A 9,114-nucleotide genomic window follows, 5' to 3' on the forward strand; every position below is an offset into this window, starting at 1 on the left:
AAAATATGGTAGACTCAATCCTGCAGTCTTTTCTCTATCAAATCTCTGAGGAATGAAGCCAAACATATGATGTGCTTGTTTCCTGTTAAAAAGCACATTTTTTCTCCTACATTCAATGTTGCAGAGAGGTGGCTATTGAAGAGCAAATAGCATTAGTCACATTCTGCCTCATGGTTTATCAACAAAGTTATCAGGTCCAGAATCCTGCTTACTTCAATGACAAAAAGGGCAACATCCTGCTTTCCTCAATGGATCCAAATAACCTTAAATTCAGCAGAACCAGTGTAGACCTGTTGCATGGGTGGGTGTCAGGGCCGGGTCACGGGCAGCCAATGTATTGACTAGAACCAGAGTCAGACATCTGGAATCTGTGGCATAGGTCAATCTGGGGTCAGGAACCAGGGGTCAGAGTCAGGAGTCGAAACCAAGTCAAGAGCCACGGCTGGGAATTAACGCTGAGATCAGGAACCAGAAGTTAGAAGCTGGAGACCAGTTAGCCGAATTAGAAACTGGCTATTGGAGCCAGGAGATAAAACCAAGGTCAAAAACCAGAGATCAGAAGCAGGGTCTGTAACAGCAGCTAACTGGGGTTCCATATAGTTGCATCCGAGCAGTGCCATTGATTTCAACAGAACTACTCACATGTGTGAAAACTAAACACACACTTAAGTGCTTTGTGGGATCAAGGCCATATTGAGCAATACTGACCTCACTGGAGTTACACCTGAGATGAATCTGCCCCCTCACCTCCTATCCCCTTTTTCTCCAGGGCACATACCGACACTTCCATCCAGTAAACAGAGTCGTTTTCTGGTTCCTAAGCACTCCTTTTATTTGAAATCTTTATGACTTGATTAATATCTTATAACCATGGGTTGATTTCCTTCATCTTGGTTTTCTCTCAACAGGTCTTTCTATTCCTATCCAAAGGAATTCAGTTGTACTGTACAAAATTTAACCAAAGCTAAATTGTTGGAGCTTATTAAAGACAGCCATCTCTTCGTGCTACTTCATCTACCTTAAAAAAAGTTGCTGAAGATCTGATGCCAGGTGAAGCTGCTGTCTATAAATGTCAGAGATAAGAAGGTCTTTCAGCTCTCTGCTTGTAAAAAATTATACTAGTATGTGGTTCTGGTGACTAAAATTACAGGCATTTAGACTGTCAGGCAGGGAAAAACTAATAGTAAAATAGCAAAGCGATGCTGTCTTGGTAATAGTTAATAGGTCTTTTATTTCTTAAAATAGCATGGTTGTATAAGGTTATTTTCTAGCAGGTATGTTAATAAGGGGTCTGCAGCATTTTGCAGCTCATTAATTGTTGATTACATAAGTGGTTTTGAACGAAGCACCATTGGAAAGTCCTGCCACAGAGCCAGGCTGACAGGATTTCTCTTTTTTATTATTATAGTCAATAGCTTATTTGTGAAGAACATAATTGCTCTTTGTTCTCATGTTAGGCATTCATTTTATGGAGCAGGCTAACATTTTAGATCAACAAAAGTATTTCTAACTGAAAAAAAAAAAGAACACCAGGCAAATCATTACAAGACTGACTGATTTAGCACCCATGGTCAACCAAATATCTTTGGCTATTGACCCTGTAATTCCTGGCTGAGGTCTTTTTATTGAAATCTATATAGAAATTGATATAACATTATTATACTGTCTCTCTTTATTAGGAATTTGCCCATGAAGCATTTGTATGAGCAAATATGTTGTACAAATGCTTCCTACATCTTTTTTTCTTCAACCAAAGCACGTAGCCGTCTATCTAGAACATACAGCTTTTGTATTTGTATCTCTGTGTAAATTAACAACTGGTGGATTACACATGTTCTTTTCACAATGACCATTGCTAGTGATATGTTAATGATGGCAGTAGAATGTGTGTCCGGGACAAACTGTTCTGTACTATAAATATGCACCTACTGTATACGATCACCTGAAGAATAAGACTTACATTGTGGAAACGACACCTGAAACCACATATGCTATGTGTTAATAATCATAATACTTTGCATTTACGCAGAGTTTCCCATCCACAGAGCTCACTATTCTATTTAGAGATTTGATAATTTAAAAACACACAAACACCTCTGTGAGAGGAAAGTATTTTACACTCATTTTACAGCTGAGGAAACTGAGATGCAGAGAGGTTAAGCGAAGAAGCCTGTGACAGAACTAGGGTTAGAGTCTCCCTATTCATACAACCCATGTTTTAATCATGAGACCATCTTAATTAGACAGGGATAGCAGAACTTGGGGGTCAGGGAGGGAAAGCTACTGCACCCACAATGGCAACATTGGGAGTGATCGATGTTTCTTCCCCCCCCTCCACAATATCTCATGGATAAAAAAAGTGAAACCTGGAGGAGGGGTTGGAGTAGCCACTGTGACACATGAGATCAAGCCAGCCGCTGGGAGCAAGTAAGAACGGTTCTCCTCTTTCAGCCTTCCAGCCATCCTGGGTCCCACTGGAGACACCCAGCTCAGGGGGAAGGAACAGGAGCACATACACCAAATGCTTGGCTAGGGGACAGGGCACCAGCACCTGAGCCATAGGGGACACAGGGTGCCAGCTGCCAAGGGTGGGGGGAGAGAAGCAGAGGGTGATCGAAACCAGCTGCAGAGGAACTACCATAGAAAGGACAGAAGGGACTGCTGGGATGCCCCTTCCCATCCTGGAGCTAGGTGCCCTCCTTCTCCCCTCCCTCCATATCTGAATATCTCCCGTCACTCCCTCTCCTATTCCTCTGCCCCCATTCAAAGCAAGCTTCCTCCCCTCCAGCACCCCCCACTCCCAATATTAGATCTCATATGGGAAGATCAATACCTAAATGACTTTTGAAAATGGAACTTAAGCTTCTAAGTCACTTAGGCCAAGATTCAAAGAGACTTGGGCACCTAACTGCCACTTCAGGTGTGTAAATCCCAGAATCAGGCCCCACTGGGATTCACAAAATCTTCGCTCAGCTGCAGCTGAATGCTGTAGGTGCCTAAATTCACTCAGCATTTAAGTTTTTGCACTTCGGAGCCTATGTGTCTGCCTCTGAACAGGTGGCAGGGAGGAAGAGGCGGATAATGACTTCATGCCTGTTGAAGCTCTTGCACTTTGGATAAATAAGCAGCATCATGAGGGGGAGGGAAGGGGGAAAGAAAGAGAGGGAGCACATACATGCAAGGATGAGAATGACACAACTCCATAGCCTGGTGGTTGGAGCACTCACCTAGGATGTGGGAGACCCAGGACCCAGTCCCTATACTCCAAAGATTAAGTATTCAATCCAAAATGGAATAGCGTCAACAGGAGAGATCAAGGGATTCCATCCATGAGAATATCCCACAGGCTAGACATGGCAGATCCCTGTTCAAATCCCTTCTCCCACTTAGGCAGATGAGGGCTTGAACTGTGTGTGTGTGTGTGGGGGGGGCTGTCTCCCACTTCCCAGGCAAATATCCTAACCCCTGGGCTAAAAGTTATGAGGGAGCAGCTCATCATTCCTCAGCCTCTTGCAAAAATGGCATAGCTGCTTACCACCAAGAAGGCGTGTGTAGCTGAGAATCTCAGGCAGGAATAGGTGCTGAACTCCCTGAGTTCGGGGGAGACACCCCACTCCTTGTCATCTCCCATTGGCTAGCTTAGGCAGGGAGCCACTTAGCATGCTCGTTTTTGTGAATCCTGTTCTTAGGTGCTCCCTCCATTCATTGGATAGGTTTCAGAGTAGCAGCCGTGTTAGTCTGTATTCGCAAAAAGAAAAGGAGTACTTGTGGCACCTTAGAGACTAACAAATTTATTAGAGCATAAGCTTTCATGAGCTACAGCTCACTTCATCGGATGCATGAATGCCCTATCCATATTTCTTTTATTCATAGGATGGTGTTTTCAGGAAGATTTATTCATTGGATAGGAAGCCTGAGCACCCAACACAGGCGTCGTAAATCTCAGTGACTTTCTAGGCATGTAAGAGTTAGGTGTGGGGGTGCTCAGCATCACAACACCTACGTTCCTTTGAGAATCTAAACCCCACATGCTTTTATAAATGGTACCTTTTTGTTCATTCACCCCTATACAGGAATGACTTGATGGCAGTTTGATAATATATACTTGATTACCTCTAGCTACTTGTCTCCAGGGCATGATTGCATTTTACAGACTCCGATTTCTGGAATCTTAAAAAAGAATACCTTCAGATATAAAAGGTTTCATTTCAGATGAAAAATAGCAACAAGTAGAACCTCAGTTATAATAATCACAAAAGATGACTATGCAAGAGAAGTGCCTCTCTCTTAGCTAGCATTCCCTAATTTAAATGTCTGAGATTTCAGGAGGTGTTACAGTCCCAGCTGTCTATCTATTGCAAGCTGTGAGTGGTGAATGGTGATGTAATATCTGAGTAAGAGATAGCTATTAATGCTTAAGAGCAAGTAGGAGACAAGCAACACAATGAGTTTAATCAGTAACTCCTTTTGACTATGACTTTGGAGATCCTGTTTTCCCTCCCCCGACATGACCAAATTATTACTTTAACAAAATTGTTAGGAAGTGGGAGCAACACACAGATATACATGGTATACTTAGTTAAGGATAGCTTATTTGGCATATGTGTTACAGTTTCACAATGTTAGTGTGCAACGACATTCGTAAGAATAGGTTAGAAAATGAATCAGGCAATATTAATTTGATGAAGAGTTGTTGTTTGTTTGTTTGTTTTTACCATTAATAATATCAGTGTACTGTTTGATGCTCTATGCAGATCACATCTGCTTCTTCATGAAAGGTATGTACACAAGGCTAGATCCAGGTATCCCATTTATAATAATGATTCTGTAATAAACTTCACTAAACATTTCTTGGTAATTTTTCCAGAGCCTTTTCAGAATCACAGAGTCCTAGAGGAAAGCAGTGCCCTTTCTACAGGTACCGAAGATTACGCAAGGGAATTCACTGTGACAGGAGAAAAAATCCTCAGACGGTGTGTTAAGTTAACTATATCTTATAGTGCAATGTGATGTGATAAAACATTTAATAGATGGTCCGTAGAGTACGCAGGGACCCGATGACTATATCAAGATTAAGCGTGCTTGTAATGGTGATTCTGGAGAAGGGGTTGCAGAGGTAAAAGCAAACTAGGTGTTTTACAAAACAGATAATCAGAGAAGCATTAAGGATTAATATAGAGCATAACCAGCTTTTTTAAGCTTATAATTAGGATCCATTATGCCAATCCTGATCCCCTTGAAGACAATTGGAGTTTTAACTTGGGAACAGGATCCGGCTCAGTATTTCAGACATGTAGTTCTGGGCCAAACTCTCTAAGAAATAAATGGGTAAAATGCCAAAGTCAATGGAGCTATATCCGTTTACACTGGAGAGACTATGAATTTTAGTAAATGAAAATTCCTCAGGCTCTTGAAAGCCCTGCCAAGGTGTAACACAGTTTTGGCTGTTTAAATTAAAACAATTCAAAGTGTACTGTATCCTTTAATATTGTGGTTCCTAGACATGTTTCGCTGTGAACTATTAATTACAAAAACAACACATCAGAACTTGAATCATTGTTTTTAAAAGTAAAAAGTTTGATGAGTTCTGAGCTGAAGTCCAAGGTTAAAGGTTTGGATTTACATGACATTTAAATATTTTACTATACATAGAGGGATAAAATGAACAACCTAGCCTACCAATTGCTTGAGTACTCAAAATAAGTTTCTTTATGGTTCACTGAAGTCAATAGAAAAACCCCTAGGGTGAAATCCTAGCCACACTGAAGTCAATGGAAGATTTTACCATGGACTTTAATGGGCCCAGCATTTCACCCCTATTGAGGTCAGTGGTGCAGGATCTGGCACAATAGGGCTAATGCAAACCACACTGAAATCAATGTAAAATCTCCCATTTCATCAGTAGAGTTGGAACAAGTTAATCAATCAGTAATTCAGATAGGCAGAATATGCACATCATATGTGTGCAGAGCCCATGTGAGATGCTCCACATCACTTAAGACCTTAAGTGGTGGGGGAGCACTCCTGTATGGGTGGCTCTGCACCCCTCCCTTGAAAGCTACAGAAGGAGTCTCTGCACCAAGGCAACACAGAAGGATGCATGGGGTCCATCACCCTCAAGTGAAAATTCCTCTCTCATTGCACTTAATTTTTTCTTTGTCTTTTTTTGCCATTATATCATCATTCTCCAAGCATATTTTAAATTTTAAACTGGTACCTATTTGCTTTATTTCTGGAATAGAATGGAAGCAACAAAAGTATCAAGAGAAATAACAGCGGTTGCCAATCAGAAGTGGATCAATCCCTATTAGAGTTTGTGAAGAAAAAAACAAAAAACCTGAAAAATAATTTTGCCAAAAAAAGAGGCTTTCCATTAAAAATTAAAGATTTTGCACACACACAAAAAATCACTTTTAATTGCATTTTTCAGTTTGTTGATGAAAAACAGAAAGCAATGTTTTGTTATTTTATTTTTATACATATTTTGGTTTAAAAAACAAAACGATTTTGCTGAAATTGATTTTTGAAAACCAGAAATTTAATCAAAAACTGAACATTTTTCATTGGAAATGTTGCCAAAAATAAAATATAATAAAAAAACACATGCAAAAACAACACACACCTTTTTCTTTAATTTTCCACAAAGAATAATTGGTATTTTTCAACCAGCTCTAAGCCTCACAGGTACCAATGAACAAAGAATTCATTACCTGATTTCCTGAGGGTAGAAAAAATGTAAGGTGCCATTTTTCCATGGATTGTTTTCTAGTAAGTTAGATTTTTGTGCATCCCAGCTTCCAAGGAGATAAAATATTCTGGCACAGAATAACTTCCCAAATAGTAAAACTATGACTTTTATGAAAAAGGGTTGCAATGGTTTTTTCATATAATAGTCCAGCTGAAACAACATAGGACTGCTTAGATTGTAAGCTCTTTGGGGCAGGGATCATATTTTGCTCTGCTTTTGTACAGCACCTAGCACAATGTTGTCCTGGCCCATGAGTGGGGCTCCTACCTGTTACGGCAACACAAAAATAATATTAATAAAAAGCCATATTGTGAAGCACCATTTCAAGCAATACAATTGGGACATTTAGGCTCACAGTTTTGGTTAGTTAAAACACAGATTTTGGAATCTAATAGCAATAGCAATCATTTCATTAGATTAGAAAAAAAATCAATGCAATTGGTTTTTTGTTTGCATTCAAACATGCCCTGGGGTTCACTGAAACTACAGAGCAGTAGCAACAGTTAACAAGCCAGGAAGCTGATGGAGCATCATTTTGTTTTACATCCATGCAGGCAATTTTGGTTGAAAAGAGCCCTATCCATATTTTAAAAAGACAATGGATAACAGAAGGAAATAGCTTTAAGCCTAATTGCTATGCTTTCCCTGTTCATTCACTTCAGTCAGCTTGACAGATGCAGATCAAATTAATGGCACACATGATAACCTGAGAAGCAAATATTCTTATTAAAATATTTCCCCAGTGTTCATAAATCAATACTTCCCCAAACTCCATCTCTGCCAATTAAATAACTTTTTATGCTTCCTATTAAATACAGCAAGTGTAGGTTACTATGGTGATCAATAGGAGCACAGAAAAACCTCTGATTCATCATAATTGCCCCATGTTAGAAGGGAAAAAATACCAAATATCTGAACTGTATCTTTCAGTTTCAAAATGGCTCTTTGAAACAACAGTTGCTGTCTGGAGATATAAATCTGTTTGATGAGGCCCACGTAACAGTGGATGAAGTCATCACAAAAATGAAAACGTTACAGCAACCAGTTTCTTCAGGTGGAAAGGGACTCTGCTCGGAAGCATCCCACGGATCAGCGGTGATTTCATTTCATAATCAGAATCCTCATTATTTCATAATCCTCATCCTCATTTTATGCTACATATTAAACACAAGACACTACGTGAAAAGAATGATAAGGGTTACAGATAGACCAACCAAAACATGACGGGCCAAATTGTCACACGTGCACACCCTGTTTATGTACAGCCCACCCCTTACTGACGTACAGAGAGGATCAAAGTGCCCACTGTGATGTGCCTTTATTTTTATAAAAGAGCAGTTTATACTGCACTACAAGTTACATTAGTGACTTTCACTAACATCACCTGCTTTAAAATAGCTCTTATTTCCTAGCCTTTAAATAAGCAATGTTGCTCTGAATCTGACTTTTAGTCTGTCATCTTTTACTAACATGGTTTGCCTTTTGTCTTCAAATTTCTAGACAGAGCGTTCAAAATCAAAAAGATGTGGGAAATTTACATAGACACTAAAATGGAACCTACTTAATGGAAATCCATATGGATGAACAAGTAACGTAACTACAGTTCCTCATCTCTGGCCCAGGTGTTATTCTTTATTATGTTCCAAGTGACATGAACTCAAACACGATTGAGCAATCCATCTACCACATAATAGTCACCTTAAAAACAGACAGACATTTTAGGAGCCAGGTAATGATGGATTTTATGTATGGTCTTTTTGATCTACATGTCTGTCTAATACCTGCTGTGGCAACAATATAATCAAACTTTTATCCACAGAGACATCCCTGTTCAGTGAAGGACGTTGTTGACATCTTGATAACTGTTGCTCAAAGGAATACTGCACCTGAGTCTCCTCTAACTCACACAGCATTACTCCACCAACTCCCTTATTACACAAGCATACTAGAGTACACAGCACAGATGCTTGTACATATGACTGTACATTTCAATTTCTACACGTAGTCACCCAAGCAACTTGGAACACAAAGGCAAACCAAGCCCCATGGAGTTCGTGGAAGCAGCCATGCTCCAACCCCCCACCTGGCAGCCTGCTAACCATAGCTTCCTGGGACGCTCAAAGCCCAGCCCTAGTGTGAGGCTCCGCTCCTGCGGTCTGTTTGGCAGAGTCTCAGAGTGGCTGATTGGCTCGTTGTCCCTACTTAAGCCTGGCTCAGGAACAGAAAGCTGTCTGAACAGCTAGGCTCCACCCTGTTTTAGACTGTGTGCCTGTGATTCCTGCTCCTCTGGCTAGATTTCCTGGCATCCAGACCTGGCTTGACTCCAGTATTTGACTTGTGGTTCCTGATCTCCAGTTAGCCTCCAG

Source organism: Dermochelys coriacea, chromosome 9, assembly GCF_009764565.3.
Source record: "Dermochelys coriacea isolate rDerCor1 chromosome 9, rDerCor1.pri.v4, whole genome shotgun sequence".
In the NCBI taxonomy this organism is placed as follows: domain Eukaryota; kingdom Metazoa; phylum Chordata; order Testudines; family Dermochelyidae; genus Dermochelys; species Dermochelys coriacea.